The sequence below is a fragment of the Athene noctua genome, chromosome 32 (assembly GCF_965140245.1).
Source record: "Athene noctua chromosome 32, bAthNoc1.hap1.1, whole genome shotgun sequence".
NCBI lineage: Eukaryota > Metazoa > Chordata > Aves > Strigiformes > Strigidae > Athene > Athene noctua.
In genome coordinates, this window is record NC_134068.1 from 1,193,663 (window position 1) to 1,218,068 (window position 24,406).

Sequence of the window (24,406 nt, forward strand, 5' to 3'; positions counted from 1 at the left end):
TTGTCGAGTGTTAGGACAGACTTTGGGTGTTGTGTTGCGTTGTGTTACACAGCAGTGGTTGTGTCAGTCAGATGTGGACAAGTCCAAAGTGCAGATGTGCGATGACAAGTGCCCGTTATCTGGCCCCGACTCCAGGAGAACTGAACCCCTTCAGCCTTCTCATTGCGCGTGTGTGTGCATGCACGTGCCACCAAGCTGTCTGCGTGTCACATCGATTTTTCCTATCCCCTCTGTGGCCCCGATGTGCCAGTCTTCTCCATGCCGGGTGGCTCTGAGCACCTTCCTCTGTGAACAGGCTGGGGTCAGCCCTTTGGAGGGACTCTTTCCCTTTGTGCCCGACGTGGCTGCCTGCAGCCTCACTTTGCAGGTGGCAGGCATGGAAGTCCTTGCCTTGCACAGGAGACTGAATTGGACTGCAGCCTGTTTAGCTGGGAAATTCGGCAACTTTATTTCAAGAACTAAGTCAGCCTGAGCGTTTGTGTGTGCTCAGAGGAGTGTGGGCAGGACCGAGCAGGCCTTTGACACTGAGGCTGCCTTTGGGTCCGCAGGCAGTGAGCGTCCCAGCAGGAGATGGCCCTGGTCCACTGCAGCCTGCGCTGGATCCTCTTCCTCCTGTTGCTCAAGCCCTTTTTGCCTTTAGGATCTGCAGGAGCTCCTGCAGCCGGGTAAAGGATTGCAGCAACTTCTGGAGGGGAAAGGGGCAGGAGGTAGACCAGCCCCACTGTGCTGGTGTTGGGCTGGGCCTCTGAAAAGGAGCTGAGGCGGTGAGAGAAGGACTCCATGCCCATGATGTTGGTGCAGCCCTTGGTGTCGAATACAGTCCCATCTGTTGCAGGATCCAGTGGTAGTAGTGCTGAGTCGAGGTGTACATTCCATGCCGTTTCGCTCTGGCGCAGCCTCTCCCCCAGCTGCTCACCCCAACGAGCCAGAAGTAGTCAGCACTCTTGTCTTTGCAGATGAGAGGAACACCGCTGTCACCCTGCAATGGAGGAATGAGGGTCATGGTGGTGTCGGGTGGCTGCTGGCAGCACTAGGGCCGGCTCCTTCTCTCTGCCAGCACCCCTCAGAGCTGTGCCCGCGGCACAGAGGCCCTGCTCAGGTGCTGAGGGTGACTGGACCTTGTCTGGGAGGGGGTGGTGGGCCCATGGGGTAGGACTCGCGCTCATCTCTGCACAGCCATGCTGGCCGGGTGCAAGAGGGATGTTCCAGGGCTGGGAGCTGGATCTCAGGGCTGCCAGGAGCGCTGGGTGGGCTTTCTGGGCAGAGTCCCGGGCCTCTGGGCAAGTGGGGCCCTGGGCAAGGACCTGCAGCTGGGGAAGGGGAGCCCCAGCAGCGGTGGGGACTCTGCGGTGGTGGGAGGGCGACTGGCCAAGCAAAGACCGTGCTGGGGAGTGTCTGGGCAGCTGTAGGGGGCTACCGGTGCCACTGGACGTTGCCTTGTCGCAGGCTCCTACCTGGCAGGTGTCAATGCCGCCCTGCAGGTAGCCATCGCAGAGGTTGTGGGGGTGGACGGCTCCGCGGTACCACTGGCTGCTGTTGCAGAGGTTGAGTTCGATGAGGCGGACCTGGGCCTCCTGCAGGACGTCCGTTGGTCCTGCGGCTACGAGCACAGAAAGGAATTAATGCCAGGCAGCAGGTTGCCAGGTCTCCCGCCCTGTCTGGGGGAACCCCTCTATTCCCTGGGGTTTGGCTTTGTAGCCTGACAGGCGCTGCCCCAGCATTGCCCTACTCTCTTGCCACGGGCCCCAGGCCAGGCCCATCTCTCTACGGGCACACGTCCCCACAGGCGGGCTCTGGCTCTCGCCTCCGCTGTCAGGAAACCCAGCCCGCCTCCCCGTGTGCCGAGCTCGCACTCGGGATGCGAACACTCTTTGTGAAATCACCTCTCGCCATCGTGGCCCCCCAGCCGCTGACGTAGCGCGTTGTCAGCTCCGACACTCGCAGCCAGCTGTCGGGCACGCAGGGCAGAGTGATGTAGTAGCCTCACTGCACGGGTTGGTCCAACTGCAGCAGCGCAACGTCGTTCCTCTTGGTGACGTTGCTGTAGCGTGGGTGAACCAGCAGCCGCTTAATGCTGCCAACTTGGGTCTCTGGGCCCGGCTGAGTCAAATGGGTGGCCCCGACCACCACGCACCACATGGTGACATGCCTGGAAGGCAGATGGGGAGAGGGCTCAGAGGGATCCCAGCCACGTGCTGCCGCAGCCCAGCAGGTCCCTGCTCTCTGTTTCACACGGGGCAGAGGAAAGCAGTGCTACGGAGGCTCAGAGTGCCCCTGCGTGCCTTGGGCTCGAGGCGTGTCGAGCTGGAGGCTATAGGAAGCCGTGGCAGGATCCCAGCTCTCTCCTGAGCAGCCTCTCAGCCGGGCTCTGCAGTGCCCAGGCACTGGGTGTACGGCAGGGAAAGGGGACGGGAGTAGCACGTGGTGCTGCGGAAGGGGGACCCGCGAGTGCCGGGGGATATCCCCGTTCCTGGCCCTCCTTCCCTGGCCTCGAGGAAGCAGTGGGCTGCTGTCAGGACCCACTCTGTGCTGATGGGAGACCCTCCACACACATGCCCCGTGCCTGCTTCCCAGGGGTCCTGGATGCTGATGATCCAGGGCCAGGCCCCTGGCAGGGTGCCTGTGGCCCCACGACGTGCGACGTGCCGTAGTGAGCAGCCATGGGCCGGAGCCCACAGGTCCCCCTGTAACCAGAAACCCATCACCCTCCTGCTCGACGGCTCGCGGCTCTCCCTGCTGGAGGTCAGCCCTCTGCCCTCCCCACAAGGTTCTGCATGGATCGTGAGGCCAGGGAACCCCGGGGGGTGGACAGGAGGCATCTGCCCCATTTCGGCTTTAGCCCCGCAGGCGAGTTGTGCCAGCAGCCCGGGTGTGGCCACAGGGGAGGCAGAAGCTGGGGTCGGACACGCCCGGCAGACCCCCCTGAATGCCCTGCCCAGGGGACGGGGGTGTGCAGGCGTTAATAAACTGGTCCCCTTGTGCCCCTGCAGCCTCCTCCTCTCCACTGTTAGCTCATTTGGACTTGACCTCCACACATCATCATCCTTTCTGCAAAGCTATCTCCGGCATCAGGACACACTTTTAGGACTTTCACATGATTGTACCTTAACAAAGATTGATGGGTTTGTAGGTCCTCCAAGTTAGCAAGGGACACAGAACTGATCCTGTGCTGAATTAGAGGCATGGGCTTGCTGCTGTCCTTCTACATGGAGACGAGTGCCATGGATTTGATATTGCTCGGAGTAAGAGGAAGGACCCAGTAATTGCTGGAGGTCTGAACTGGGAGCTGCAGCTCCACTGGAGAACTGACGGCACTGATCCCACTCAGGGCTTCTCGCCACTCTAAGATTAAGATGGCTAAGGGAACATTATTTTGGCCCAGCTTTTATCTTAGCTACTCTATCGAGAAAAGCGGCCAAGAAGAGAACTGAATGCAAATTATTCTCTTCTGTAACACAGACATGGCTGTCAGGAAAAGGACCCAAACACAACCAGGACAGCATGGGATCATTTTTATTCTCAGATAACCTTAACTGGATTCCTGCTCAGTCAGGAGAATGCAGTTCAGGAGCTTATTTACCAGCCATCACACTCTTTAACTCCATCCTTGGCTTCATCCCTAGCAAGGAGAACTAAAGAATGAGATTAATCCCTTTGCAGAGAGGATCAAAAGAGTCCAGGCATCATCATCCATCTTGCCACGGAAAAGACACTTCCTCAGCAGATAGACAATAGAAACCGGTTGCTAAACTGTTTGTATCCTTTCCTCACCCTCATAAAAGATGTAAGATCCGCAACTTAGTCAAAAAGTCACAGACAGGCAAAGGAGAACCGTTACTGTTGAGCTTCGCTCTCTGTTGGTTCCTGCAACATCTCATCTCACCGAGAGCGCTGAGCGAGTGTCCTGATTAAATAATAATAAACCTTGCTGCCTTTAATCATTGGGTTTTATCATTAATAACAAGGTTCAAAACTCCAGGCTGCCATTTGTAAAGGGCGCACAGAAAACGTGAAGTAGCGTTATGCTTCATCTGAGGAATACGATCCCTTTCCCAGAAGGGCCAAACAGCCTCAAAGTGCTCAAGGACAGTCAAGGACAACTCAAGCTGTGGAGAAAAGACAAGCTCATTTTATTTCCATGGAGAATAAGCCTGGGCAGACCAGGCATAGAGGTAGAGCTTCCCGAGGCACACAAAGCTGAATCCTCTGAAGGCATCAGGTGCCTGCATGGGAATTTAGGCTGCCCTGACTCCCACAGATGCCTTGGCAACAGGAGGCACCTAAAGATCTGGGACTGTGGCCAAAGCAGACCAGCTGCCTTGGCCAAAAGCCACAGGGGATTGGGGCTAAGAAAGGTGACCCTAATTCAGGCTCTAGCTTCACACCTGCAACCTTGACCTTCCTCTTCATAAGCACATTTACCCCTGCTGTGGACACAGGACAGTAAAATGAAAGAGAAGACCAAGACCCGGAACAGTCACCTTCACTAGACAGGAATAACTGCATCTACTACAGCACCACCACCCTGATGGGGAAACCTGTTGGTTTGGAATAAAAGCTTATAGGAGAATAGTGTTTTCTCTAAAGGTGTCCATGATGCTAAACAAACATTTTAAGGACAGGAACTGTGGCTTTTTTCCACCCATAATTAACAGTGTTTTCAGAGCTTTTACACAAACCATTTAGGGGTTGTTAACTAAAAATCTGCCTCGTTACTTTTACTGTTTAACACTTTCAATTTCTCCTTTCTTTTCTGGCTTATGCATTTCTATTGAAACTCCCCTCTTTTCATCTCAGTCTGCAGCCCATGTGCAGCGCAGAATAAAACTTTACACCCTTGAGAGAAAAAGTAAAAAAAAAAAAAAAAATAAATAGAGAGGACAGAAATAATCTTGAAGAAATAATCTTCACTAAGGTTGGAATGCGACCTGGCAGGAAGAGGAGGGAAGCGTGACTCCTGCAGCAGTGTTTTTAAGATGACAGGAAAAGTAAGAGACTTCAGAGAAAAAGGTGTGCTGTAAGGAGGCAATTTAGCCATGACCACAGCCTCAGAGGGAGCAGAAACAGTGCCTGAGGAATGGAAACCAAAGCGTGGATAGTCACGGCGCTGTGGAACCAGAGATGGAAGGCTCTACCGTTCCATCATTAGAACAAGGAAAGCAATTAACCCCCCCTCAGAGCAAAGTCCGTTTGCCCTGACTGACGAGAAGAAGCAGGTTCTTTCCCATATTCAGTGGTTGAGAATAGAAACAGCTCGGAGACAAGCACTAGCGACTGCAGCTCTATTCTTTGAGACTCTTCCTCTCCACGGCACAGGAAAGGCTCTTTCTGGGGAGCCGGTTTGAGACCCCGAACCCAGCACCTGCACCTCAGGACCATACTGAACATAACAGTGCAAACCCAAAACAACTTCCAATTCACGTTCTCAAGTTGTAGCTTGAAAAACGCAACTCCTGCCATAACATCTCCTCCACTGCACTCGGCTCTCTCCTGAAGAAGAGTGAGAGCACGCACTAGAGACACTCGCACAGCAGCGTGGAGTTCACGACAGAAGTTTGGGAAAACTGTGGCAGAAGAGTTGTAACAGGGATCTAAAGGGCATTTGGTACAGTTTGCTGAAGCAAGTTCAAATGCTTGCTCTTCTGTACACAGAAACCACAAGCTGAAGTCCATCAGCTCCCCTCTCTGCTCTGAACCCCTCTGACCCTGCGCAAGTCCAGAACCAGACTCAAGGTTTCAGCATCAGCCTACTGCAGCTTCTCCAGGGTGGCTTAAACCAGGCTGGATTTAGGTATCAAATGAGCATCAAGGAACAACTCCAGCCCCCAACTGTGATGTGTTCTTTCTAATTATCTTCACTCCAGTGAAGCAACCACCAGCAGGGCAGCAGGGAACAGACACAGTCGCACCTCAGCCAGCAGCAGCTTTCTGTCAGGTCTTCAGAACCTTCACAAGATGAAGAAACTAACGACCATATGCTCAGAAAGCATTGTCATGAGGAGCACAACAGGCACATCGAATCATTGAAATCTAACTACTGCCAAGTCCTGTAAAAAGCTCCAACAAAAAAAGCCCTCCCAGCCTGCTTCGCACTAAGTTTTTCATTTCCCAGGTTAAAAGAAGTTTTACATTATCATCACCACCTGCCCTCCACTAAAACCGTCCTTTCTCCGCAGATGGGTGAGGCCCACTCTCCTTAATAAATCCTCACATAGAGAAGAGAAGGAACAGAAACAGCAACTCCGTACACATTGGGTATTTCCTCTGCAATCACGTAGCCTTGGGACATCTTCCATAATTCCCCTCAGTCTGCATTGTAACAACCTTGAGAAGAACTTTCTGTCATTCTTTCTGTCTGTTTTCTAGCTTTTAACCCTTTGATATTATCCAACTAGGGTTAAGTTCTTGAAGAGCCTTCAGTTTCTTCAAGGGGCATGGTTTTTTCCTCCCCTTTCTAAAAGCATTCATTACTCCGCTGTTCAACCACACTGCTGTTCTCTGAAAGGATTTTAGCTATGGTTTTGACAGGTGGTAAAACATTTACTCTGAACTGCTCACACAAGGTCTTTGAACAGTCTCCAAGCCTCCTGCAAGCCTTGTACCCTCTGCCCCTCCCGCTCATTCCCTGTTAACAAGCTTTCTCCACTTCAAAAAGAAAACCCCACCAACAGTGTAGTCTTAAGGGACTTGGGGGCTGTTTCATGACTGTAAAGCATTGAGTTGGAGTACATTTGGTCTCTACAACTGAACAGCTGTTTCCTCGTTACCTCTTGAGCCAGGTCCTGTACACAGCTGACAACCAGCAGAGTTACATGTCCCTTGTGGGTTCTCTGCTTGACGGCTCAAGGAGCTGTCAGTCCGGGGGCCTAAATACATTTAAACAAACTGTCATGACATTCAATCAGTCTACGCGGGTTAAACTGAAGTCTCCTGTTATCACTAAGAGCAATTTCAAAGGAAAAGTTTAATGAAACTGTAGTCATGACCTCTTCCCCTTGCCAGCTCTGTCAGGTCTCCCAGCCAAGGAACTTCTCTGCTTTTAAATCAAGTGGAATCTTTGGACTCATACTTTCCACTTCCTTCTCTTGCTGTGTTACTGTAGAAGAAACATCTGGGGATAAAAATGCAATTATTTCTCTCCCTCCTCTTTATCTCCCTAAGAAATGAATGCTTCTGAATCACAGCAGGCCCACCATACTACTCTTAAAGCAAGAGAAGACATGTTTGGTAAGACGCCCCTACAAACCTTCTGCTTCCATCTGCCTAGTTATTTTCCTGATCCAGTTAGTGGTGCAGAGAATTAAACCTCAGCCTTCAAGACCAACAGCTCCCAGGAGACCACTCCAGATATAATACTATTTAAATATGAAACAGCTCCTGTCCTCAGCTAGAGCTCCTCAGCTACAGCTGAGGAGGCATAAACCAGAGAAAAGTTGTAATTACTAGGAGGGATTAAGAATTAATAAAAAAACGTAAAGGTTTTGATACCCGAGAGGCTCCCAGCTCAGGGGAGATGCTGGTCACAGGCCACTGCCATCCAGGAGAGCTCAAAGGGTCTCTCTTGGGGTTGCAACTTACAGGGTCCAAGATAATTGACTTTTGTCAGATCCCTTTTGCTCACGCCCAGCTCAAACAACAAAGTATTCTGGTGCCTTCCAGCAGTCGCACAAGAACTTGAACAACGGGCAACTCTGTTATTGTTCTCATCTGACCCCATCCCAGGCACACCTGTGCCAGGCCCTTGGGAGATGATGGGCTGGTATAACCGTTTCCAAGCAATCGGGAGGGCAGGAGCCAGGCTCGTTAAGAGGTGCCTTAATGTTATCAGTCCTTATCTCCACAGATGGGTGTATTGCTCGGGGGAGGTGGCTGGAATCACACCTGGCACCAAGCAGCCCAACAAGGAGGGGCGGGGAGGGGGGAGAACTGCACCACCACAATCCACCCCGTGACTAAAATCAGTTTATCTTGTCCATAGAGTGGCAGTGTGGCTGCCTCTTGCCTTTATGCCTATCAACAGAGGATGCCACAATCCAATTATAATTGGAGGGGATTTTGTCTTTGATTAGCGTCTATCAAAAAAAAAAATTATTTGTGGGAAGTATACACACAGAGATACTTCTGTAACTGCGTAATCTGTCTAACCATCCCCCAAACCCTAGTATACAAAACTACTAACCAGTCCTATAAGCAGTAAACAAAGTTAGAATTAGGAAAATCATGACCGGGTGAAACGTGGAATTAAACAGTCCTGTGCCTGTTGGTGACCACCCAAAAAAAGCTTTCCCACCATCGATGCTCCCCATTCTTTTTGACTCTCACTAGAACTTGGTGTATTTCTTTTATATCATGCTGGACCGTGATAAGAGTCTTTTGTCCATTTTTAAAAGCAGTTTGAAAGGCAAAGAGCAGAGCCTACCTGGAGCCATCTTGGACCAAAGCTGGCCAGCCAGATCCTACTCAGGGTTGTCTTTGATCCTGGCCTGCCACTCACAGACTAATTAGAGCCCAGTTGGACACCACCTGGCCACCCAGAGGACACGTAGAACCTGCCTGGAGCAGAGGTAATCCTGCCAGGGCCTACCCAGAGCCCTTGTGGCCTACTGCCAGCTAGCCAGAGACTACTTGCAGCCCTCTTGGACCAAAGCTGGCCAGACAGATCCTACTCAGAGTTCTCCTTGAGAACAGCCTGGCACCCAGAGCCTACTTAGAGCTCACTTGGACACAAGCTGGCCAGCCAGAGGCAATTCAGAGTCTGCCTAGACCACAACTCAGCCAGCCAGAGCTTACTCAGAGCCGCCTGGGAGCCCAGCTTGCCAGGCAGAGCCTACTCAGAGACCTTTGGGCCTTCAGGCTGCCAGCCAGAGCCTACCTGGAGCCCTTGGTATAGGCCCCTGAGACCCCAAACGCTAAACACTGGCTAAGAAAGCAATTTTAGATACACAAATCTAATTTCCTTCAGTGTTTAAGGAACTGAGTGAACTGCTCCTCCATCCTGGATACCAGCTCTTGCTACAAGGAGGATTCATTTCCCTGCATCTTGCATGCGGCTCCTGCTTCAAATACTGAGATGAATCAGCAGATCCTGTCCTGGAGGAACAGGGGATCCTGCCCTGAACCTCTGTGCATCACACAGCCCCATTTGTCTCTGCAGATTAAGAGTCAGAAGCAAAAGAGAAACAGAACAAACAATACGCTGATATAAACTGCTGGATTTGGAGGCCTGGTATCCCCGTACCAAAAGACAAGTCCCAAGACACCCGGGCTAAAGGATTGTTCTTTCAAGTACAAGAGGTCCTACAGGAAACCCCCTTGTTTTCTCCGGGATTTGGTCACCAGAGAGCTGCCCACCAGCCCCGGGAGAGAAGAGCACACATCCTAATTAAAGGCAACATGTAAAAGCCCCAAACAACAGAAGTCGAGATTCTTTGGTGGCATCTGGCAAGTGACAAAGATACAGCAGCTTTTGGTAACAATTCCTTGAAGGGAAAGCCAGAGTTGATAGGCATCCCCGCTGGGAGGCTCTTACAGAGGAGAGTGTTAAACAGCGTCAGCTGGCAGCTTTGAGCATTGTCTGGGAAATGTCAAACCCTGTCAAGGTACCACAGAGCTCTCTGCAGCCAGGCCCAGCGAGGGACTCCTGTGGGCTCAGATCTGAGAACACAGAGCGATGGGCCACCAGCCCTGCCGACAGAAAACACCTTCTGAGCAGCGGGCGCAGAGAGTACAGCGCCCTCAAACCACCAAAGCAGCCAGGTCAGCCCCCGGACACCCAGCATCTCCCCGCAGCACCTGCAGCCACGTCCGCAGCCCAGCACTGCTGTCAGGAGTCCTCTCGGGCTGGGCGGGTCAGCGCCCGTATGTGGGGGTGCTGATGTCACCGGTGACACGGTGACCCGCTAAGGGTGTCCCTGCCCAGATATGGGGGTGTGATGTCACGACGGCCATGGTGACACCACCAAAGCTGTCCCTGCCCACATATAGGGGTGCTGATGTCACAATGGCCGCTGTAACCCATGGCAACTAGCCTATAACAAGGGTCGCTGGGCTCCAGCCGTGCGTCAGTGCGACCTGGGAGGTGAGGAGAGGGCAGGGGAGGGATGGGGCTGGTCGGGGGCTGCCGAGGAAATAGGGGAGGTCCCACACCTCAGGACGCCGGGGCTGTGCTGAGAGCTGACCCATGCCCCGGTTCTCCCTCAGAGTCAGCCAAGGAGCATCTGGGAGAGACACCCCGGTGCTGCTGAAACAGGGACGCTCCCAACACTCGCTGAGGACGTGCGCCATGTCTGAGAGGCAAGAGGACGAGGCCCCCGACTCGATGGAGCAGGGTGAGAGCAAAGTTTCCCTCCCACAGCACAGCAGAGGGGCTGTCGGGGCGGTCAGCGTGGGGCTGAGCGTGGTGGCAGTGGGAGGCAATGCCTGCGATGCCCCTTCCTCGCCACGGCCCCCAGCCCTGCCCCTCAGCCCCTCAGGGACGGAGCAGGGCCCTGGGGACAATCCCTCAGGGACGCTTCCCCCAGCCCCACAGAGGTGCTCATTCCTGCCGGCATTTGTTCTCTCCCCTCCAGCGTGCGTGCTGTGTGGCCAGAGTGCAGTGGACCAATTTCTCTATGGGCAGAAAGTAGATATGGAATTGTTCTGTGCCCATTTCTTCTGCATGGTGAGTCCCCTGGGGCACCCTCCTGCTGGCTGACATGCTCTCCCAGCCACGCTCTCCTCATCACTCATCCTCTCGTGTCTTCTCTTCTGCAGATTTTTGCCAGCAAGTTTTTTTACCGTCAGGATGATGAAACAGGGGAGCTTAGAGTGGTCACTGAGGACATTCACCACATAGTGGAGCGGGCAGTGCAGGAGGTGAGGACCTGACCATATGAAGGGGATTTGTGTCAAAGAGGATTGCGGGAGCTTATTCCAGAGCCCAGGAAAGAAATCCCAGCCCCTCCAAGCAGCTCTGGGACAAAAGCCTTGCTCCCAGCAGCTCCACAGAGCTCCAGCCCAGGAGCCTCGTGCGCCGGGCGGATCTGTGGGCTGTGGCCCAGCAGCGGCCACATCCTGCGCCCTGCCCGGAGGCGTGGGGCTGGCTGGGGAGGCCCTGAGGCTGCCGCTGATGGGGGATGCTCTTCTCTTTCCAGCGATGCTTCGTCTGCGGGGAGAGCGGGGCCGCCATCAGCTGCTCCCAGGAGGGCTGCGACCGCAGCTTCCACCTGCCCTGTGCCATCGAGGGTGAATGCATCACCCAGTACTTTCTTCCGTACAGGTACCACTTCTTCCCAACTTGCCCCCACCGAGGAAGGACTCAGCACTTCTCAACTCACCCATAACTTCCCTCTCCCCCCCCAGGTCCTTCTGCAGGGAGCACCGCCCAGAGCAGGAGGTGGAGGCAGCTCCAGAGGAGGGCACTGAGTGCCTCATCTGCCTGGAGCCTGTGGAGGACAGAAAGTCCTTCCACACCTTGGTGTGCCCGGCCTGCAAACACGCCTGGTACCACCGGGTCTGCATCCAGGTAGGAGCCGTTCCCTCGCCCCCGGGACACGGCAGGAGCTGGGCAGCACCAGGGCCTGACTCCTGCTCCTTTTGTTTCCACTGCAGGGCCAGGGTCGGTACAACTCTATTAGTACCTTTAGCTGCCCTCACTGCAGAGACAGAATTGGCTTTCTCGATGAGATGATCACGATGGGCATCCGAGTGCCCGTGAGGTTGGTGTCCTGCCGGCTCACAGCACAGGAGGCTGCAAGCCCTGTGCCATGCCCGGGGCTGCCCCTGCAGTCCTGCCACTCCGCTGTCCCGTCTGCCTGGGCTTCAGCTTCACGGAGGAGCTGAAAACTGGGCAGGAGGGAGGAGCAGGGCTGCCCTGCATCGGCCTTATGACAGGCAGTAGGGGCTCAGCCATTTCCCTTTCTCCATCAGATTGCCATCACAGGACACCGGGCGTCCAGTTGAAGCACTAATCCAGAGGCACAGGCGCTGCGATGCCCGTGAGTGCCTTTGTCCCACAGACAGGGAGCACGCAGAGGAACAGGGGTAAGTTGGCAAAGCAGCACCCTGGGCTCTGCACGGGATCTGTCTCGCCAAGAGCTCAGAGCAGAAGGATGAGAACAGGAGCTCTGCTGCACAATCCCATGCTGCGCTCACTTTGTCCTCACAGCCATGAACACTTTTGCTTCCCCAGGCCCTGGGAAATGCTCCTGTGCAGCTCCTGCGCTGCCGTGGGCACCCACCGGCGCTGCTCCAGCGTCAGCACCACCTGGACCAGATGGGTGTGTGAGAGCTGTACTGGTCAGGGCACCGGTAAGAGGCAAAGCACCTTCATGCCCCTGGGCTGGGGCCAGGGCCCAGGCAAGGCCTGGCAGCGGGTGCCCAGTCTGGGCTTGGCAGAGCCTCTCTGCCCCAGCAGGGCTGGGGGCACCGCTCTGGCCTCTCCACTGTGGCCTCTGTGCCCCTGACCTTCCTGCTTCCCCTTACAGACTCCAGTGACAGCTCAGAGCTCGCTGGCTCTGGCAATGGCAGCGGCTCAGGATCGGGGTCATCCCACCACTCGCCAGCACCAGAGAGCAGCAGCCCCAGCTCTGGTAGCCAGGTGTCATGGGGGTCATCGGACTCCCAAGTGCTTTGGGGCAGCAGCAGCAGCTCCAGCTCACCTGGGCCCGAGCACAGGCAACGCCGCTCCCGGGTGCAACGTCTGGCCCAGACACCCTACAGCCGGCCCAGAACACGCCGGGAGAGGAGCCACATGCCAGCACCAAGGGCTGAGGGCAGCCCCCCTGGCCAGGCAGCGCTGGGGACGTCCCAGGGCTCCCCAGTGCCGGAGAGCAGCAGCCCCAGCACCGCCAGCCAGCTGCCAGCGGAGTCCTCCTGCCCCTCTCCAGCGCTCGAGAGTGGCAGCAGCTCCAGCCCCCGTGGGCCCGTGCGGAGGAGGCACCGCTCCCGCATGGAACGTCGGGCCCAAACCCCTTACAGCCGGCCCGGACGCAGACGCGGGACCAGCCGTGATCTGTCCCCAGGTGATGGATCTGACGCCCCTCCACCAGCGCAATAAAGTTGACTGTTGATCTCTGCCCTGGGAGATTCCACGCTCATTTGTCGGCTTCCTCCTCCTCTGCCTTTCTCCAGGGGCAGCGTTAGGGGCTGGGCCCAGAGGGTTTCTTCCCCCGGGGCCTGGCAGCCCCTTGCCCAGCCCTCCCTCCTTGCGGGCTGGCCTTGGCCGGCTGCCCAGTGCCATGGCCGTGTGCCTCGGGCCTCGCTGGCCCCGCAGCCGGCTCAGTCTCCCCGGGGAAGGTTCACACCAGGGGCAAAGCTACTTTTCTTGACAAGTTCTGCTCAGTGTCACGGCTGGAATTGTGACATGGAGACTGCTGTACAGAAGGGCATTCCCGTTGCCCAGCTCCGGGTCCTGTTGCCCACCCTGACTGCTGCTGTACCAGACCCATCCAACACACCATCAGCTCAGGCCACACAGAAGCTCCTAGGAAGGAATGTTGTCCCCGGCCTTCAGCAGCCCTTGGCACCTGTTCAGCCCAAGAGCAAACCTGGGCCTCTGCGCTTGCTCAGCCCCTTGTCGTGCTTTGAACTTGCCCGGCAGCCAAACCCCACGCAGCCAATCGCTCACCCTCCCCCTGCCTGGGAAATGGGGGACCAAACTGCAGGGACAAATTGCTCACCACCTGCCCGCTGATACCCAGCCCCTGCCCAGCCAGCGATCCCCAAAAACCGAGACCCCGCAATCGCAGTCCCAGATGCAAGAGAGAACCTCCTGCTTCCCAGCCGCCCCTCCTTGACACCCTGAGCATGACGTTACAGGAGATGGGATATGCCACTGGCGAATTTGGTGCTCTGGCTGCGCCCCCTCCGAGACCTTGATCTCTTACATTAACCCCTGTATGATCAGCATTCTTCTCATAGCAAATCCCGTACGCAATCCAAAACACGGCGTTATTCTGGCTACTAAGAAAATAAATCATCCTTATCCCAGCTGAAACCAGGACTGGCTCCACCCCTTACGTTATACCATTTCTACACCATTTACGTTATGCTCAGGTTTCCAGTACATGGTAAGGAATCCCCATCCCATTCCCTGCTCTCAAATGTCTCCACAGATCTCATTCCCTTCATCTATGGGCCACCCCTCCAAAATGTGCAGGGAGATCATTTAGTCCATAACTCCGGCTTCCATCTCTCATGACAGTCTTTTAAGGCAGGAGGGATGAAGCGGAGTTGGCTGCGTCGGTGGAGCGGGTGACCTTGGGCTCAGCGGGACAATGGCATGAAGTCTCTGCCACAAGTGGAGCTGGTGCCTCTGGCGCGGTCCCTGCTCACAGTCTGCAGGCCGAAGGTGTCCATCTGCAGGGCGCTGCTGGGCACCAGGTGCTGCAATCAGCCCTGACCCTACCAAAGTTCATCTTTTCTATTCATGTGAGGCCGTTAGTGTAAGATCTGTCGTCCAGAGAGATGATGTGATGCAATAACTGGCCTGTCATTCGGTTGGAAAAATACCCTTGGGATCATCACGTCCAACCATCAGCCCGACTCTACAAAGTTCTCCCCTACACCATATCCCCCAACATCTCATCTAAACGACCCTTAAACACATCCAGGATGGCGACTCCACCACCTCCCTGGGCAGCTTCTTCCATTGTCTAACCACTGTTTCTGTGAAAATGTTTACCTCACGTCCACTCTGAACCTCCCCTGTTGCAGTATAAAGCCATTCCCTCTTGTTCTGTCACTAATTCCCTGTGAGAAGAGACCAGCACCAACCTCTCTACAATGTCCTTTCAGGGAGAGGTAGAGAGTGATGAGTTCTCCCCTCAGCTTACTCCTCCTCACACTCAACACTCCCGGCTCCTTCAATGGCTCCTCACAGGATTTATTCTCCAGGCCCTTCCCCAGCCTCGTTGCCCTCCTCTGCCCTCGCTCCAGCACCTCAAGATCTCTCTCGTATTGAGGTGCCCAAAACTGGACCCAACACTCCAGGTGTGGCCTCACCAGTGCAGAGCACAGGGGGACTGTCACCTCCCTCCTTCTGCTGGTCACATTATTTCTAATACAAGCCAGGATGCCCTTGGCTTCCTTGGCCACCTGGGCACACTGCCGGCTCATGTTCAGCTGATTATCAATGAGAACCCCCAGATCCTTCTCTCCCAGACAGCTCCAGCCACTTCTCCCCATCCTGTAGCCATGCAGGGCGTGGTTGTGGCCCAAGGGCAGGACCTGGCACTTGGCCTTGTTGAAGCTCATCCCGTTGACACTGGCCACCGATCCAATCTATCCAAGTCTCTCGGCAGAGCCTCCCTGTCCTCATGCAGATCGACACTCCCGCTGCACTTGGTGTCACCTGCAAACTCACTGATGATCCACACTCTGTGTCCTTATCAAGATCATCAGTAAAGTTGTTCATCAGAATTTGTCCCAATTCCAAGCCCTGAGGTCACCACTTGTGACCGGCCGCCAGCTGGATTTAGCTCCACTGACCTCCTCTCTCTGGGACCGTCCATCCAGCCCGTGCTTGACCCAGCAGACCGTTCCCCCCTCCGGGCCATGGGCAGCCAGTTTTTCTATGAGAATTCTGTGGGGAACTGTGTCAAATGCTTTTTGAAAATCCACGTAGACAATATCCACAGCTTTTACCTCATCCAAAAGTCAGGTTGTTGGAGAATGGCTTGCAGACCAAGGCCATGGGTCTGTGCACGAGCTGATTATAGCCATCTGAGGTTAACAAAGGAAAAAACCCAGGGCACAGTTTTGCTAACAAGGAAAGAGATTCAGGGCTCACTTATGCTAACAACGGACTGTTATGTTAACAAGAGAGAAACTGAGGTACGCAATGGCCTTGAGTGTGATGGTAAACAGCCTTGGGAAAGTAAGCAAGTCAGAGGAAGAAGGATGTTGAGACATACCTGAAATACCACAAGGGGCTGGGATATTATAATGTAACCCTTTAGATGTATCCAATAGATTTGTGAGTAGTATGCCTGATTATTGTAGAGTGCTTATATAAGGTGTCATTTCTTTCAATAAAGTGGAACCTTGCTCTATCATTCACATTGAATCGCCTGCTTGCTTCCTCCATCCTCCTCAGTCAGGTCATCTTGTCGTAGAAGGAGATCAGGTTTGCCAGGCAGGACCTGCCATTCATAACCCCATGCTGACTGGGCCTGATCCCCTAGCTGTCCATTATACGACTTGTAATGGCACCCGAGGTGACCTGCTCCATGACCTTCCCTGGCACCGAGGGCACACTGACAGGTCTATAGTTTCCTGTAACTCCTTTCTGCCTCTCTTGTAGATGGGTGTCACATTTGCCACCCTCCAGTCCAGTGGGACCTCCCCAGTTAGCCATGACCTCAGGTAAATCATGGACAGCGGCTTCGCGAGCACATCTGCCAACTCCCTCGGCACCCTTGGGTGTAACCCATCCGCTCCCACAGACTTGTGTGCATCCAAGGGGTGCAGCAGGTCTCTGACCACCTCCTGTTCCACTGTGCTGAGCTCAGCCTGCTTCCCTCCCCATCTCCCAGCTCCTGAGGCTGGGTGTCCGGGGAATAGCCAGTTCCACTGCTAAAGACTGAGGCAAATTAGGCCCTGAGCACGTCAGCCTTTTCCTCATCCTCACTTACCATGTTTCCCTCAGCATCCAGTAAAGGAGGGAGATTTTCCCTAATCCTCCTTTTCCTGTTAATGAATTTATAGAAACATTTTTTATTATCTTTAAACGCTCTAGCCAGGTTGAGCTCTGGCTGCGCTAAATGCCACAGTGGTCCTTCCCCCCAAATTCTACGGGAGACGAGAAAAAAACCCTGATGTGCTTTACCTGGTCCAACACAGCTTGGTTGGCATTTGCAGGTTCTGGCATCACTTGGCAGCTCCATTTGCAGTGGGACGGGTCTCCTTGGCTTGTGTCTCCACAGCCAATCGGCCATCCCAAGGCCCAGCAGGTCCAGTACCTCTCCTGCAGGGCACTGGCACACACCAACATCTGGTTCTGTGACCGGAAGCGAAGGAGAGGAAGATTAGAAAAAACAGCAGCTCCAAGTGGGACACAGGGAAGGGACAAACCCAGGCCGTGACATGCATCTCAGCCTCAGCCCACAGGAGCCTCAGGCACAGTCACAGCAGCGGCAAAGCACCACAGCGTGTTCAGAAGCAGTGCTGGGGAAAGGGCAGCTTGCTTTCCTTATGCCTTGTGCAGCACTGAAGGGACAAGCTGGTCTCCTCGCCACTGCCCGGCCAGCGGGTGCAGCTCCCTGCAGCACACGGCTGTGCCAAGAGGTGCTGGGGCAGCCTGAAGGCACCAGCTCCGCTGGGCGAGGAAGTTACAAGCCTGCGGCAACACTGCCCACGGGCAGTGAGCATGGCCAGCACAGCCCAAAGCCCCACAGCTACAGTGATCTTTGAAAGGGCACTTCCTTCAGCCCTGCTGCTCCTGCAAGGTGAACAGGTACCACGTGCCTTTACATAGGGGTGACTGCAGCAAATGGGTGCAGACTCGGTCTGCTCCAGGCAGATAAGGTACTCTAAAGTGCTAACGTCTGCCCCGGGGCCTTTTCAGTAAGAAGCCCTTGGAGACACAGGCTGCCACACTTGTGCCAGCCAGAAGAGGAGAGGTCAGCATGTCAGTGATTCTGGCTGAACTGCCTCTCGTCACAAAGTCGGGAGGAAGAGTTTCATTTTTTTGGTGCTACATCTCTTTGTGCTTCCCTTTCCTGGAAAAACTCAAGGTGATGGTTGGAGCAGTAACACAGAAAGGGCACGTCCCAGGCTCCATCAGGGTCCCTACGCTATAGGAATGGGAAGGTCTGGTCCCCCAACGCCACCCGCAGCTCCCTGCAGGGGGAGCAGGGGGTTACCTGGGAAGCACCGATGCCTGTTCCACGACCTGGTCTGTCAGCTGAGGACAGACAGAGCAAGTCCGAGATGGACATCCAGACAGACGGGGGCTTGTACAAACCAAGGTGCTTCAGCCAGAAAATACTGAAGAGAGGCCAGAGTCCCAAACAACCTGAGAGTAGAGCATGTGATAAATGGGATGATGGAAAGGAGGAAAAGGGTTCCCGAAGCCCCCAAGGCTTTTCCACGGGGCAGGAAAAGTCAGAGAGCAGGTAGCATTGCTGAGAGTCAGGGCAGCTGTAAGTGAGCCCAGCTCATGGGCTCAGAAAAGCAGAGCTGTAACTCGTACTGAGCGACAAGATTTGCTCAGCTAAGATGTGTCAAACACTCAGTAAAAGAGCAGTTCTGCTTTGGTCTGTGTTTTTTTTTCCCACTGGATGAATAATCTTTTCTATCGAGATGCAATCAGGAACCCAACTCCAATTTGCTGGGAACAGCCTTTCCTCTGATCAGGAACCTGGAAATCTCAGCTCAGCCACTCACAAGTTTCTAGCTCGCAGGGAGATGCTTAGAACAGCGCCGCAGATCAGACACCACAAGCAGTCACTGCAAAAATCAGGGAAAACCAGAGCTGCTGCTTGCCAGCAGAGCAGTTTAGTTGAGGAGCAGAGCAAAGGATCCTCCTGTCGCTGATCCCTTGACAGTCTGCAGCTGCTTTCCATCCCTCATCGCCACCCAGAGTGAGAAGGCTGAAGGGGTTCAGTTCTCCTGGAGTCGGGGCCAGATAACGGGCACTTGTCACCGCACATCTGCACTTGGGACTTGTCCACATCTGACTGACACAGCCACTGCTGTGTAACACAACGCAACACAACACCCAAAGTCTGTCCTAACACTCGACAACCACGCCTAGAGGGCACAGCTCATGAAACAGCAGGGACAGACCTGAAACAGAGATCTGCCCAGGGCAGGGAGGGGAACGGGGAGGAAGATGCCGTGCTGGAAGCTCTGGGCTCCTGACGCTAACAGCAGCGCGGGCGCAGTCTGGACAAAAAGCTCTGCCTGCTGCATTCCCATGGAGTAATTAGCGGGTGGTTTCACTTTCTGTATGTGTGAGGTTGTCCTGTCCCTTGCTAGAGGGGTGTGTCTCGTGCAGATGGGCAGTAGGGGACGTCCCAATTCCCTCAGCCCTGGCAAATCAAAGCTGTGTCCTAATGACAGAAAGCAGAGCTGAGCTGAGAGATGGGAGCACTGGGAAAGCCACGGCCTGACGGCCAGGACAGAAGAGCAGAGCTCTCCAGCCTCCATCAGAAGGGGCCACTCCCAAAGTGCCTCCTGCCCTCTGGTCAGTAAAGCCGTCACTTACAGAGCGGGGACATCTCTGAAAAAGGGCCCGAAACCTCCACTACGAACAGCAGACGAGCCCCAGATGTCCTCAGCACAGGGTTGGCTGCGTTACTGACAGCCAGGGAATTCACTAAACGCAGTTTGACTCATTTGCCTGCTTCATCTAGAGCACTTTTAAATCCCCATACACTGATCCAAGGTGCCAGAGGTATTTTAACCCTTGAGAACCCAAGGGTGCTAAACCCTGGTTAAGAAAGCAATTTTAAATGTGCAAATCTCTCTTCCTTCAGTGTGTAAGGAACGGTGAATGAACTGCTCATCCAGCCCGGCTACCAGCTCTTGCTACAAGGAGGATACATTGGGCTCCATCTTGCTTAAAATACTGAGCTGAATCAGCAGATCCTGTCCTGGAGGAAGAGGGGACCCTGCCCTGAACCTCTGTGCAGCCCCAAACTGCTGCTGCAGGTTAAGGGCCAGAAGCAGAACACAAAGAGACCAAAGAATAAGCTGATATAAACTGCTGGATTTGGAGGCCTGGTATCCCCGTACCAAAAGACCCTGGGCTAAAGGATTGTTCCTTCAAGTACAAGAGGTCCTACAGTCAACGCCCTTGTTTTCTCCAGGGTTTGGTCACCAGAGAGCTGCCCACCAGCCCCGGGACAGAAGAGCACATCTCCCTCCCGGGGGGGCAGCTCTCACTGCCACACTGCTGCCCAGGGAGGACAGGGTCAAGACAGCTGCAAAAAGTTCATGGGACTTCTCAAAGCTGAAAAAAAAGGAAAGAGAAATTAACCAAGATCTTTTTGCCAGGTTGTCTGTGACAAGAGCCGTCAGAACATGAATGGGTGATGGACAGCTGCGGAGAACTGTCAGGATTCGACAAAAGAGTTCAGACAGCATGAAATCAGAATGAGAATGAATATTCACCAAAAAAATCACTTAGTCGTTTGATCTGCCCATGAGGTACCTCTGTGTCACAGGGTAAATATCCCATTCCGCTGCCCAGAGCCAGACCAAGAGCACTCCTTTCCCGAAGATGACTGCCACAGGCCGCGGCAGGGTGAGGATGGACACCATCTCTTCTCCAGCTGGTGAACCTGGGGAAGAGGAGCTCCCTCGGGTCCGACACAAGGACTCCGGCAGGTGTTCGAGCGGGCGGTGCTGCTCACGCTCAGCTATGGCCGGATGGGCTCATGGGCTTGTCAGAGCCACAGCGGCAGCTAAATCCAAACCTCAGCCACCCCGACCTTCCTCATCTGCTCTGGTTTCATAGAGGTAATGTGAGTTTGGAAAATAACTCCACACCACTCAGCTTTTGTGCCAGGGATCCCATCTTCAGTAGGGTTGTCCCTCTTTCCTTACGGAAAATGCAAAGGGCAGTGGGGAGACGGAGCAACTTGTTTCCCATCCATGGGGAGCATTTGTTCAGCCCTCCAGCACTGGGAAGCAAATTATCTCTTGGTGCGAGGCCACAGAGTCCAGCACAATTCTGCCGGCAAAGAGCTTGGCCCAGGTCTCCCTTCGTGATCCCTGATTTCTAACAAGCATCCCATTGCTGACCCGGGATTCAGGAAAGGGGCACCCACACAGCTGAGGAGACCCAGGCTCCCGCTCCCTCCTCCTGCCTTCCACAGCAGGCCTAACACCCAGGGAAAAAAAGATCTGGGAGACACCAGACATAACATCTCCTTTAGTCTTACAGCTGCCCTGTTCTTTCCCCCATGTCATTACGGTCAAAGTAGAAGGCACTTGGTGTCCCCCCTGCGGGTCCATTCTCCACAAGGTTTTGAAGGGCAGCTCGGCAGCAGAGCTCCATGGAAATGGAGCCAGCTCTGAGATCTGCATCCCCAAGCTCAGTGGCAAGTGGGCAAGCCAAGTCTTGACAAAACGTCAGTCTTCCCCAAGAAGCCACCAAGGACACAATCCCCGTGCCCTCTGCCCTGTGCTCTAGCAATTCCCTTTGTCACATCCAAGGTCCGCGGTGTCTGACGGTGCGGTTCGACTGCTGGAAGCTGGTGGCTACGGTTCAGGTAGCTGTGCGTTTGGACAGGCACAGCCTCGTCCCGCTGGGGCTCTGCTGTGACAGCCCAGAGCCAGACGTCTGTCCACGCTGACACAGGGGAGATGTAGTCCCCAACTAGCACCCCCAGCACACAGCACTAACAGACAATTCTTAAAGAATTCCCATTTCTTCTTAGCAAGGAGGGGTGTGTTTTCATACAACGGCTTTCCCGCCAGCTCACTACAGCACATCAGTGGTCTGCACTTCACTCCCTTCCCAGTACTTGCTGACAGACCACGCTGGGAACAGATTTCCCAGGTCAGAAAAATCAGAGCCACGTAAGACACATTTGCTTTCATCTCCTGCCTCAACAACAACTTGTGCCAGGACTGCGTGGTTAAAACTGATGCCAGGTTTATGGTACGGGATGTCCCACTGGGGATCACGGATGGGGCAGCAGCAGAGGGTGCCACCAATGTTCTGGCTGCCCTGAACAAGTCCCAGACTCTGCCACAAGCACCGTAGGACCATAAAAGAGACAATCCCTGACCCAGAATAATCATGAACTGTGTTATAAGCTTGAACTCAGATGAAGACATCTAGTTTTACCCTTAAGGAATACTTTATCCTGAAGGATCACAAAAATTGAGCAGACCAACCTCAGACAAAAGGCCAAGGCTAGAAAGGGACACCCTAAGACACAGTCAGAGAGACCCTGGCTGTAGTGAGGGAATAAACAAGTCACACAAAGGCAAAATCCCTCTGCCATTTACTTTCCAGAAATCCGCAACAACGGAGATTTAGTCCACTATCCCAGGGCTTGTCTACACAACAACCTCTGCAGCCCGGGGCACTGCAGCCCTGCATTCGAGTACGTGCACACCCAGGGTGTGCAGGCTGGCAGCTGGAACCTTTGCATACTTGTCTCTCCATGGCTGCTGGAACATTCTGGCTCCCCAACCCTACGCTCTGGTTCTGCAGTAACTCCCCATACGGGCAAACTACAGTTTCAGGCACATCCCACTGCCTGCCCAGGATGGAATCCCCAAAGTGCCACTGTTCCCTATTCCGTTTTCCCGCAGGAAACAATGGGATAGAGAGGAATGTGTGCAGGCCCTTCGGCAATGCACGCAGCCGAGCCACACAGGAGCAGCTGCTGTGACGTGGGAGATGCTGAGACACAAGCGAGACCTCTGGGGCTGTCAGCTGCCAACTCAACACCTGGCAATGACAGAAGTGGTAAAGGACATTCTAACTGCTCTTAAAATACCAAAATGCCAAACCTCTTCCTGCCAAGATACTGAGTTTCTCCAATAAGCTGGAGGTTAAAAACAATCCTGCCAAATCACTGATGATTTCATCAAATATACAGAGAGCTCGAGGCTGAAGGCTCTATTTTGCTTGACAAGCAAAGCAGACGCACTGAGAGGGAGGGAGGAAAATACATTAAGGACAGACTGAGTGAGAGGGTATCAGAAAACATCTTGATTTTTCAGAAATTCTTCTTTATGATCTCAAAAGCATATGCAAGTGTGATGGCTTGACTTTGGATAAACGCCAGGTATCCACCACGTCGCTCTATCACTTCCCCCCCGCCCCTTTTCCCCTTGTTTTCTCAACAGGGCAAAGAGGGGAAAGAAGATAAACCAACCCCTGTGGGTAAAACAAAAGCAGTTTTAATATAAGCAAAGCAAAGCAAAGATCTGCACGCGGAAGCAAAAGCAAACAGATTTATTCTCTCCTTCCCATGGACAGGCGCTGTGGGGCCTTCTCAGGAAGCGGGGCTCCAATACGCGGAGTGGTTGCCTCGGAGGACCAAGGGTGACCCCATCCCCTTCCTCCTTTCTCCCAGCTTTATACTGAGCAGACGTCATATGGTATGGAATATCCCTTGGGTCGGTTCGGGTCAGCTGTCCTGGCTGTGTCCCCTCCCAAGATCTTGCCCACCCCGTCCCACTGGGGGAAATGTCAGAAAGAGCCTTGGTGCTGTGTGAGCACTGCTCAGCAGCAGCCACCACACCAGGGTGCTGCCAACACCCTGCAGCTCCCAGCATAAACCACAGCACCGTGAGGGCTGTTACAGGGGAAAACCGATTCCAGTTCAGCCAGACCCAGCACAAAGGCACGTAGGGGCAATCTTTGCCTGGCTGCTCTTGCCAAAACCAACTGGAGGTCGACAAAACTCAGCACTAGGGTGGGCCTGCACTATCAGCACACACACAAACGTGTCTCACCCCAAGGAAACAAGTCCCCCGCCCTCAGAAACCTGCAGGAGGTGGGTTTGGTAGCCACTACACCCAAAGGCACTGGTTAGAAACTGTAACCAAGGCACAGCCAAGACACCAATCTAACACCAATCTAAAATCACAGAGCAGTAAAAATTCAGCTTTGGTCTAGAAAAAAGCCCCACCACTATTCTGCACGGTTTCTCTATCGCTGGATCAGTTGTATCAGGACTCGTTGTACCAGTACAATGTTTGAAGGCTTCACCACATGCCAGACTTCATCAGCGTCACGCACGATGGACAGCACTTCCCATCTCCAAAGCACACACCGATGTGAAGGGATGTCGCCTGCAGGAAACGTGACCAGGGACACCCGGCACAGCGACTGCAAGGCCAGAACAAGCAGTGACCCGGGATGGGAACAGCTGGCCAGGGAGCAGCCCTGCAGGAACAGGCCTGGGAGCCGCAGGGAACCAGAAGCTGGATGCACACCCTGTCTCATAAAATGACAGCAAAGGTCCCCGGGCTCTCTGAGCCGGAGCAGAGCCTCCAAGGCACGAGCAGCCACCCCTCAGCTCTGCCCAGCACTGAGGAGGCTGCTGGGCACTCGGCTCCACGGGAGCCAGCTCACGGGCTGATCCACCGGCAATCTAGGAAGGGCCACGGACACTTAGGAGAAGTTTGGGGCCAACAGAACCGTCCAGTCTTGGGAGGAACTGGGGTCTGCATTTCTGCAGCAGAGCACCAAAGAGACACAGCACAAAGACAGCCAGGAAGCTGAGGAGCAGCAGCTCTGCTGAACGTCGGCCGTGAGCAAGGTGGGAAACAGCAGATTCCAACAGCAGCAGGGACGCTCCAGGTTAGAGCTCAGGGAAAACTTTCCCGTGAAAAGGCTGATGGAGCCCTGGCAGAGGGTGCTTACGGGAGAGGTGGAGACTGCTGAGGATGAAACAAACATCTTGCAAGAAGAACACGAGCACACCTGACCCTGCTTGAGGCCAGACGAGGC

General features: G+C 54.3%; 1 pseudogene; it reads right to left on the reverse strand.

Moving 5' to 3' along the window:
• Nucleotides 1–619: 619 nt before the first annotated feature.
• The window catches only part of LOC141972324 (acrosin-like), a 30,736-nt pseudogene continuing 6,949 nt past the window's right edge, over nucleotides 620–24,406 (reverse strand).